This window comes from Pan paniscus, chromosome 7 (genome assembly GCF_029289425.2).
Source record: "Pan paniscus chromosome 7, NHGRI_mPanPan1-v2.0_pri, whole genome shotgun sequence".
In the NCBI taxonomy this organism is placed as follows: Eukaryota; Metazoa; Chordata; class Mammalia; order Primates; family Hominidae; genus Pan; species Pan paniscus.
This window is the reverse complement of record NC_073256.2, coordinates 51,906,346-51,917,772: the sequence shown is the minus strand read 5'-3', so window position 1 is coordinate 51,917,772 and position 11,427 is coordinate 51,906,346. Positions and strand designations below refer to the sequence as shown.

Below are 11,427 nucleotides of genomic sequence, written 5' to 3'. Positions count from 1 at the left end.
AGAGATCAGGACAGAGATCTGGTCCTGTGTCTGTCTGTACACACTTGTGGAACCCTTGAGAAGTAAACTAAATATTTTAAAATTAAACTTGATATAGGTTTTTGCGTGAAAGTAAGTTTTCTTTTCCTTTTTTTTTTTTTTTTTCTTAGACGGAGTCTTGCTCTGTCGCCCAGGCTGGAGTGCAGTGGCGCGATCTTGGCTCACTGCCTGCAACCTCTGCCGCCTAGGTTCAAGCGATTCTCCTGCCTCAGCCTCCCGAGTAGCTGGAATTACAGGCATGCGACACCACACCCAGCTAATATTCTGTATTTTTAATAGAGATGGAGTTTCACCGTGTTGGCCAGGCTGGTCTCAAACTCCTGATCTTAGGTGATCTGCCCGCCTCGGCATCCCAAAGTGCTGGCTTTACAGGTGTGAGCCACTGTGCCTGGCCAGTTTTCTTTAGGATAAGTGACTAGAGGTAGAATTGCTGAGTCATATGGTAACTGCACATTTAGTTTTTAAAGACATTGGCAAATGGTTTTTAGCTTGGCTGTAACATTCCTACTAACAATGTTTGAGTGATCCAGTTTTTCTGCTTCTTCACCAGCATTTAGTGTTGTCACTAGTTTTAGTTTTGGCCATCCTGATACATGTGTAGTGATTATCTAATTGTGGTTTTAATTCACATTTTCCTAATGGCTAATAAGATTGAACATCTTTTCATGGGTTTTATGCTGTCTGTATATCTTCTGTGAAATACCTTGTCATGTCTTTAGCTCATATTCTAATTGGATTTTTTTTTTTTACTGTTAAGTTTTGAGAGTTCTTTATATATTCTAATACTAGTCCTTTGTTGCAATATTTTTTCCCTTTGGTCAGTCTTGCTACAGATTTGTCAGTTTTCTTTTTTTGTGGGGGGACAGGGTCTTGCTCTGTCAGATAGGCTGGAGTGCAGTGGTACAAACACAGCTCACTGCAGCCTCAACTTCCTGGGCTTGAGCGATCCTCCTGCCTCAGCCTCCTGTGTAGCTGAGCCCACAGGTGTGAGCCATCACACCTGACTAATTTTTTAATTTTTAAATTTTTTTTTGAGACAAAGTCTCTCTCTCTGTCTCCCAGGCTGGAGTTGCAGTGGTGTGATCTCAGCTCACTGCAGCCTCCACCTCCCGGGTTCAAGCAATTCTCTTGCCTCAGCCTCCCAAGTAGCTGGGACTACAGGGACATGCCACCATGCCTGGCTAATTTTGTATATTTAGTAGAGTGGGGTTTCACCATGTTGGCCAGGCTGGTCTCGAACTCCTGACCTCAGGCCTTGGCCTCTCAAAATGCTGGGATTACAGGCATGAGCCACCATGCCCAGGCTTTTTTGATTTTTTTGTAGAGATGGAGTCTTGCTATGTTGCCCAGGCTGGTCTTGAACTCCTGGGCTCAAGCAATCTTCCTGCCTTGGCTCCCCAAAGTGTTGGGATTACAGGCACTAGCCACCAAGCCTGGCCTAATTTTCTTTATTGTTTTTCTGTTTTCAATGTCATTGATTTTGACTCTTATTTTTGTTATTTCCTTGCTTCTGTTTGCTTTAGATTTATCTTGCTCTTTTTTTCCCCTAGCTTCTTGAGGTGAGAATTTGGATTATTTATCTCAGGCTTTCCCCCACCTTTAATGTATACATTTAGCGCTATAAATTCCTCTCTCAGTATTGCTTTAGTTGTGTTTTTTTGTCAGTTCAATATATTTTCTATTTCTTTAGAGCCTTCCTCTTTACTGAAATATTTTAAGTGTGCTGTTCAGTTCCCAAGTATTTGGATATTTTCTTTCTTTTTCTTTTTTTTTTTTTTTTTTGAGATGGAGTCTCACTCTGTTGTCCAGGCTGGAGTGCAGTGGTGCAATCTCAGCTCACCGCAACCTCCGCTTCCTGGGTTCAAGCAATTCTCCTGCCTCATCCTCCCAAGTAGCTGGGATTACAGGTGCGTGACACCAGCCTCGGCTAATTCTTATATTTTTAGTAGAGACAGGGTTTCACTATGTTGGCTAGACTGGTTTGCACTCCTGACCTCAAGTGATCTGCCCACCGTGGCCTCCCAAAGTGCTGGGATTACAGGTGTGAGCCACCGTGCCTGGCCAAATATTTTTCTCTTAGTGCTCTGTTATTGATTTTCAGTTTGATTCCATTGTGGTCACTGAACCCATTTTGTATGATTCCAATATTTTAAAATTCTTAGGTTTGTTTTATGATCCTAGATATATGGCCTATCTTGGTATATATTTTCTGAGTGCTTAAAAACAATATGTATTCTTCTGTTATTGAGAAAAGTGCCCTAAAAATATTGATTAGATTCTGTTGGTTGATGGCATGTTGTGTTGTGTTCTTCTGTAGTCTTTATATTTTCTGTCTAGTTGTTCTGTCAACTGTTGAGAAAAGAGTGAAGACTTCAACATAATTGTATATTTGTCTATTTCTCCTTTCAGTTCTATGTGTTTTTGCTTCATATGTTTTGTAGCTCTGTTGTTTGGTGCATACTTACTTAGGATTACTATGTCTTTTTGGTGGACTACTTTTTTTTTGTCTTTCTGTAATGTCCCTATCTGTTTCTGGTACTATTTTTGGCTCTGAAGTCTACTTTATCTCATATCAATATTACCAATGTTGCTTTTCTTTGATTAATGTTTAAATGATATATCTTTTTTTTAAACATCCTTTTATATCCTATTTACCTATATCAGTATAGTTTAAGAGAATTTCTTATGGGCAGCGTGTAGTTGGGTCATATTTTGAAACCTATATGCTGGGGTTTTTTTGGGAGTGTATTTAGACCATTTATATTTGATGCAATTTTTTATGTACAATTTGATAATTTAATAATTCACACACACACACACACACACACATATATATATATATACACACACACATATATAGCTAGACTTTATTCCCCCACTATCAACACCACAGTGGTACATTTCTTGCAACTGATGAATCTACACTGACATATTATTATCACCAAAGATTTGCCATTTACATATATGTGTGTGTATATATGTGTGTGTGTGCATTGATTGTTTTTAAGTGTTTTTTTTAAGATATTACATCACATATACACGAACTTTACAATCGGCTGGTGTTGTCATTTTACCAGCTTGAGTGAGATATAGAAACCATGTCTCCTTTTACATTCCTTTACCCTTCTCCACTTATAATAGAATTGTTTAAAATATTTCCTCAACATACATTTAGAAACTTATCAGTGTTGTAAGATGTGCTTCAACTAATAAACATAAATTAGAAAACTTGAGGGTTTTTTGTTCATTTTTTGCTTAGCATATTCTTTATAATTTTCTTCCTTTTAAGAACACTTTTAAAAATCATTCTTTTAGAGTAGGTTTTCTGGCAACAAGTTATTTTAATTTTCCCTCATCTGAACATGGCTTGATTTCTCCTTCATCTCTGAAGAATATTTTTGTTGGATATAGGATTCTGGGTTGATAGTTCTTCCCTTTCAGCATTTGAAAATATCATGTCATTTCTTATTGGCCACTGTGGTTTTTGATGATAAATCAACTGTCATTTGAACTGTTTTTCCTCAATAGGTAAGGTGTCATTTATTCTATGGTGTTTTCAAGATGTTGTCTTTAGTTTTAAGAAGTTTAATCATGATGTGATATATCTTGATGTGGATTTCTCTCGGTTTAACTTGTTTGGTCATCTTGAATCTACAGATTTTTGTCTTTTGTGAATTTTGGAAAGTTTTCATCCATTATTTCTTTGAGTACTTTTTAGCCCCACTTTCTTTCTTGTTTCCTTCCAGGGTTCCAAATACACAAATGGTAGATCTTTTGTTACAGTCTCACTGGTTCTTGAGGCTGTGTGCATTTATTTCAATCCATTTTCTCTATTGTTATTTGGGCAATGTCTAATGTTTTACCTTCCAGATAACTGATTCTTTCCTCTTTCCCGTCCATTCTTACAGTTAGCCTACTCAATGAGCTTTTTATACTTACGGTTGTATGTTTTAGTTTTATAATTTCCATTTGATTCTCCTTTATATCTTCCATTTCTTTCTTGAAACTTTATATCTCTTCGTTGAAATTTACTATTTTTTCACTTATTTCAAGCATGTTTGTATAGCTCATTGGAGCATTAAAAAATTATGGCTCCTTTAAAAATTTTTCCCAGTAAATTTCAACATCTCTCTCAGTGGTAGTTGCATCTATTGATTGTCTTTTTTCATTTAGTTTGAGATATTTTTAGTTCTTGGTATGATGAATAATTTTTTATTGCAACTGGGTCATTAAAATATTATGTTTTGAGATCTTAATCTTTTTTTCATTGAATGCTTCATGAATTTGCATGACATCCTCATGCAGTGGCCATAGTAATCTCTGTATCATTCCAATTTTATTATTTGTGTTTTTGAAGCAAGAATAAGATATGGGTCTTATTTAAGCCTTTTGTTTTAGCTGCTTTTCCTGCCACTGCTCCAGGAGAAGGGGAAGTGTGTACTGCATCATTTCTGCCAATTGGAGGTGAAATACTGACACCTCACTTGGCTTTTGATGACACCCGAGGTGGGAACTCTTCACTACTGATGGGCAGTGTCCGTGGAAGTTCAGCTTCCCATATGGTCTCTACTGATACTGCAATGGGGGTGATTTCATTGCTGCTGGGCAATGGTGAACATCATGACTCTTCATTAGACCTCTTCTAAAACCTCTCCAGCAAGGAGAAAGGGTGTTTCACTTTTGCCTATAGAAGTGGAAGTCCACACTTTCCATGTGGTCTCCATTGACACTGTAGGAGCGGGGATCTTGTTACTAGCCAATGGCAAGTGGCAAGTTTTCTTATCTATAATGTCTTTGTCTGGCTTTAGGATTAGGGTAAGTCTGGCCTCATAGAATGAGTTTGGAAGTGCTTCTCCCTCTTTTACATTTTAGAAGAGTTTGAGAAGTGTTGGTGTTAATTAAAAAAAAAAAATGGGTAGAATTCACCAGTGATGTCATCTAGAAGGTTGTTGGGAGGTTTCTGATTTCCGATTCACTATCCCTACTAGTTATAGGTTGTTATGGCCTGAATTGTGTCCCACCACTGCGATTCACATATTGAAGCCCTAACCTCCACTACCTCAGAATGTGACTATATTTGGAGATAGGACTTTTAAAGCAGTAGTCAATTAAAATGAGATTTTAGGGGTGGCCCTAATCTAATATGTGTCTTTATAAGAAGAGATTAGGACATGGACAGAGACAACAGATATTTGTGTGCTTTGGTATCAGGGTAAGGCTGGCTTCATAGAATGAGTTTGGAAGTATTCCTTCCTCATCAAAAAAGACAGAAAGGAAAGGCCAAGTGAGGACAAAGTGAGAATGTGGCCATCTGCATGTGGCCATAGATCTTGGAAGAAATCAAACCTTCAGACAACTTGATCTTGGACTTCCAGCCTCTAGAACTGTGGAAACATAATTTTCCATTGTTTAAGCAATAAGTCGGTAGTATTTTGTTACGACAACCCTAGTAAACTTATTTGGATTTTCTGTTTCTTCATGATTCAATGTTGACAGGTTGTATATTTCTAGGAATTCATCCATCTCATCTAGGTTACCAATTTGTTGGCATACAATTGTTCATAGTACTCTTTTACATTCCTTTTGATTTCTGTAAAATTGGTAGTAATGTCCCCTCTTTAATTTCTGGTTTTCATTTCTGTGGTTGTTGGTGAGAGTAGAGGGGTTATTATCTACCAGCTTTCTATCTTGCTAGGCTGTCCATTTCCTAGTTCTTTGGCCTTTCCTAGTTGCCTGCCTCTTCAGCTCCAACTCTGATGTGTATTAGGCAAAAAGAAAACCCAGGGTGCTTGCCACTTTGCCATTCTTTGAATACTGAGTTCCTTAGTCAGTCTACTACATTTATAATATGAAGGATAAAAAGCTGTACTTTTCAGAAGGACTATGGAGAAGTACTTTTCCATCTTCCTGAGTGCAGAAATGTCAATGTTTATAATTATTTGTGAAATGTGAGGACTAGATTAGATGATTTAAAAAATCTCTTCCTGGTTTATTGATCTATAGATTTTTCCGGTTTTAAAACAGCAAGATCCTAATTAAATAAATGTAGCCACTTTTCCCTTTAGGTGGGGAGTAAGTAGAGTAAGACTCAGCACTCACATCAAACCAAAGGCAGAGGCTTCATCATCCTATCTTTCTTTAGAGGAGGTCTAGGTTAGCGGTAGAGTTCAGGAGTAAATGTCTTCCTTATTCTTGCACTCTCTTCACTCCTGGTGAATGTGCACTGTGGGCAGAACATCTTTGCTAACCTTTTGTTTTCCCCTAATATTCTGGTTACCCTATTGTCAAACAGGAGCCTGTTCAGTGGCATAGGTGGTTCAGAAGAGAGACAGGCCAGGATTCTCTCTTCCCTGCCTGTCTCTCCCCTTTTGGTAACCTTGTTATTGCCTTGGCCCTCATGCCTTGGCCCTTCAATGTTCCTGCTAATGTCTACTCTTGGGCAGGACAACTTCAGTTCCTTTCTCACTATCAGGAACAGTTCTCCATATCAGGAACTGTGCTCTATATTCCACTGCAATTCCATGACTTCATCTGCCATTTTTTGCTGACCTGGCCAAGAGCTGGCATAAACCTTTTTCAGGGTGAAATCCCCAGCATGTCCTCCCAGGCTCTCTGAATACCTTTTTATGTTATCTCCAAACCTCCCCTCAATCCAACAGACCCAGTGGTTTCCTGGAACTGGCTCCCACTAGCTTATGAGACCCAGTTGTTAAACTTTTAAAAGATGTGCGAGCTGGTTGTTAAAAACAGCCACTATTAAAAATTAAATTACATAAACTTACAATCAAATAAATAATATTAAAAACAAAGGTTAAAAATACTCAAAATTCACCACTTCCCAGTGATGTATTATAATTTTCCAGTACCTATCCTCTGGAGGTTATTTCTCTCTGTTTCATATATATGGTGGAAATGCCTTAGGGTGGGGTGCCCCTGCCCAACTCCACTTTCAGTGATTTCACACTCGTAGCTTGAAACCAGTCATGATGGGAGTATTTGTAACTAGGAAGTTGAAAAATGCTACAAAGCAGGGCAGGATTTATCATTTTGTTGACTATCTAGACTTTAAAAAATGATAGAGAAATGTTAATAATGTGGGTTAAATTTAAAATTGTGTCGTGTCTGTAACTACATTGTGAATAACACAGAAATTGAAGAAGTAGTCTTTCAGTATTCAACACGACAGTTGACCTTTGAACAACATGTGTTTGAACTGCCCGAGTCCACTTATACGTGGATTAAAAAAAAAGTTACACTGGTGTGCCTGCCTCTCCTGCCTCCTCCTCCATCTCTTCTGCTTCTACCACCCCAATATAGCAAGACCAACCCCTCTTATTCCTCCTCCTCTTCAGCCTGTTCAGCATGAAGATCATGAGGATGAAGACCTTTATGATGATTCACTTCCACTTAATAAATAGTAAATATATTTTCTCTTTTTGATGATTTTCTTAATTTTCTTTTTCTAGCTGACTTTTCTATAAGAATACAGGATATAATACATGTAACATACAAAATATGTGTGAATTGGCTGTTTATGTTATCGGTAAGGCTCCCAGTCAGCAGTAGGCTATTAGTAGTTAAGTTTTTGGGGAGTCAAAAGTTATAGGCAGATTTTCAACTATGCCCAGGTTTGGGCACCCCTAACCCCTACATTATTCAAAAGTCGATTGTATTATCCAGTTCTAAAGAAAAGTTATGTTTATGTCACTGATGAATGAGTGAAGTTCTAACATATATCTTTGTTGTTTCACTGTTGCCTTATTCATTAAATATCAACCAACATTCATGTCAGAATTACATTCATATCATCAATGACTTGAGTGGCTTCATTGCCAAATTCCATGCTAATTAGGTACTTATTCATAGTCCGTTTGTCAAAACATGATTGAATTGCAATTATGGGTTAGCAATCAACACCAAAGTTTGGTAAAAATAAGCATAGCCATTCTGTGAGTCAATTTCTATATAGAATTTACAATAAAATATGTTGTACATTTCATTACTGTGCTGCAATCTTTTATATCAGTAAAATGTATAAGATACACACACACACACACACACACACACACACACACACACACACACACACACACGTATATATTTCTTTTTCCTGGACAGCTGGTTGCTAAACATATATCAGCATACCATTGCTCAGATCTTAACTCTTATCAAGGCATTTCAGATGCCTTATTTTTAAAAGTTCCTTTTACAGCTAGAAGATGCACTTCAGGCAGTTTTAATTGTGAAAAACTCGGCTCCCAAGACTCAATTATTCTCAAAGCCTGCTTATAGAAATGTGCTCAAAATGTAATCCATCAATTCACCAGCAGGTGTCACTGTGGTGTAGGGTCATAGCCAGAAGGCGTCTCACCTTATGCCTCCCAGAGGAGTATTGTTGGAGTTGAATTGCTTCCAATGAAGTTACACACTGAACATCTCCTAAAGTCACTTTCTGGAAAGACAATTCCACATCCAAGTTATCTGACAGAAAGCAGCGAAGTAAACAGAGGCTGGTTCTGTTTGCTTATTTTGTAGTTTTAACTCTGCTATTATGTTTATGTCCAGAAAGCCCGAAGATCTTCTGTTTAGCTCTAGAACTGTATATTACCTTGCTATTCTATTCTAAGTGTGGCTCATGGACCAGCATCATAGGTATTACCTGGGAACATGTTAGAAATGCAGAATCTCAGACCGTGTCCCGGACCAGTGTACTACTGCTGAAGAATCTGCAACTCGGCCGGGTACTGTGGCTCACCTCTAATCGCAGCACTTTAGGAGGCCGAGGCAGGCAGATCACTTGAGGTCAGGAGTTTGAGACCAGCCTGGGCAATGTGGTGAAACCCTGTCTCTACTAAAAATACAAAACTTAGCTGGGTGTGGTGGCGCATGCCAGTAATCCCAGCTACTTGGGAGGCTGAGGCAGGATAATTGCTTGAACCTGGGAGGCAGAGGCTGCAGTGAGCCAAGATCATGCCAGTGTACTCGAGCCCGGGCAACAGAGTGAGACTCTGTCTTAAAAAAAAAAAGGAATCTTCAACTTAATAGGGTCACCAGGGGATTCTTATGCACATTCAAGTAAGTGTGAGAAGCACTAGTGTATGGGACCCCTATGTTGGCAGTTACTGTACAGCTATGAATAAGATAAAATGGTAACTTTCAGCTTGTTGGCCAAGAGAATAAAGTTAGTGGGAAAGGAAGTGACACTTCCCAAGACAGATGATATTTTCCTTAGTGCATGTTGGATTGTCTATTTTTTTTCTTTTTCTTTTTAGAAAAATGAAGGAGAGAAGAACTTTTCTAGGTCTTTCCCTATATAACCTGGCCCCAGTAAATTTCTTCAGTGTTATCTCTTGCCACTTCCCTTCCTCACTCTGTATTTCAGCCATACCAAATCATCCGCCAATATGGTCTTCTTAGAACCCTGGTCTGATTGTCATTCTATTGCTTAAAGGGGCTTCCTCTTGCTCTTAGAGTATGGACCTGAATCCGTGCCATGATTTGCAAGGGCTCCCCGGGTCCAGTGTCATCTTGCTTTCCAGTCTCACTTCTTGGTATCCCTCTCCTCCTTATATTCAGTGTTCAGCTCCCCTGGGCTTTTTGCCTCAAGTGTACCCCACTATTTCCCACTATTTCCTTTGCCTATTCCATTTGCTCTCTCAGGAATACTCTACCCCTGGTCCCAGCTCTTCTGTTGCCACATCAATACTCTTTGAAGAACCAGGGAAGCCTTTTTTAAGCCCCTTCATTATATGATTCCCCACTCTTTGCATTTTCATTTCACAGTGTTTATTGTGTTTGGGATTACTCTTTTCTAGACATCTCTTTTCCCTGGTAGATGATTTCTCTATAAAGGAAGGGAGTATATCTGTCTTTTCATCCAAAGGTCCTACCAAGCCCTTCAACCCCACTACATGGTCTGACCTCCTTACCTCCCTAGTGCATGATCTTACCACTTTTTCTCCCATCCTTTCCACTCTGCCTCTGTTTTCCTTCTTTTTCCTGAAACATATCAATTTTGCACTCGCTGATCCTTTTGCTTAAGTCCCTTCCTCACTTTCCTCAGGCCTTTCAGCCTTCTGGGCTGACCCCTAGTCATTCTGCTAGAGGCAGAACTAATGGGAAGTTTGGCGATTTGCCTTGGTGTAGGGCTTGTACCGCGTCTGCCTTTTGGTGGAGCATTTTGTTGCCCACCAATAGATGGAAAATAGCTGATCTATCTTGTAGACATTTTAGAAATGTATGACTCTGGCTGAAATTCTTTTCTCCCTGAACTTCAGGTTGCTATGATTGGCTTCTATACAAGCTCAAGCCCGAAGATGAAGGAGAACAGATATGTGCAGATTGTGGATGGAATAGGGAAGAGGGCACCATTGGCCATGGGAAACGAAGGGCTGGGGCAAAAGAGACTTGGAAAATGGGGGAGTTGTAATGGCAGTGAGAGTTGTTTGTTATTTTTTGGCCTATCTATCTGTTAAGGCTGAGAAATGGTTAAGGCCCCTTCCTTCCTCATTACACACGAGTTTACAAAAATAATATTGTTGATGCAGAAGAGAAGCTAAAATAAAGCTAAACAATCTATGTTGTGCTTTTCCTTAGCATGAAAAAATTGTTGCTTAGAGAACAAATGTGTGCTTCTATTTCTCCTTCATTCAGCTCCCTACTTAGCACCCACTCACGCTGTGAAATTTCTTACATTTAGGACCAACCTCCCTCTCTCCCTCCCTCCCTCCCTCGCTTTCTTTCTTCTTCTTCTTCTTCTTTTTTTTTCTTTCAGACAGAGTCTTGCTCTGTTGCCCAGGCTTGACTGCAGTGGGGTGATCTTGACTCACTGCAACCTTTCAGGTTTAAGCGATTCTCCTGCCTCACCCTCCCAAGTAGCTGGGACTACAGGCACAGGCCACCATGACTGGCTAATTTTTGTATTTTCTTTTTTTAATAGAGACAGGCTTTCACCATGTTGGCCAGGCAGGTCTCGAACTCCTGATCTCAAATAATCTGCCCGCCTCGGCCTCCCAAAGTGGTGGGATTACAGGCAAGAGCCACCGCTCCTGGCTTCGTTTTTTTTTTTTTTTCCTCCTCCTCCTCCTCCCCCTCCCCCTCCTCCTCCTCCTCCTCCTCCTCCTCCTCCTCCTCCTCCTCTTCTTCTTCTTCTTTTCTGAGACAAGGTCTTTTTCTGTTGCCCAGGCTGGAGTGCACTGGCTTGATCATAGCTCACTGCAGCCTCCATCTCCTGGGCCCACTTGATTCTCCTGCCTCAGCTTCCTGAGTAGCTGGTACTACAGGTGTGTGCCACCATGCCTGCTTACTTTTAAAAATCTTTTTAGAGGCCGGGCGCGGTGGCTCGCGCCTGTAATCCCAGAACTTTGGGAGGCCAAGGCGGGTGGATCA

General features: G+C 39.8%; 1 pseudogene; it reads right to left on the bottom strand.

The window, feature by feature from the left end:
* Positions 1 to 4,299: 4,299 nt before the first annotated feature.
* On the bottom strand, positions 4,300 to 4,399 carry LOC112440741 (U6 spliceosomal RNA; annotated as a pseudogene).
* Between the last annotated feature and the right edge of the window lie 7,028 nt (positions 4,400 to 11,427).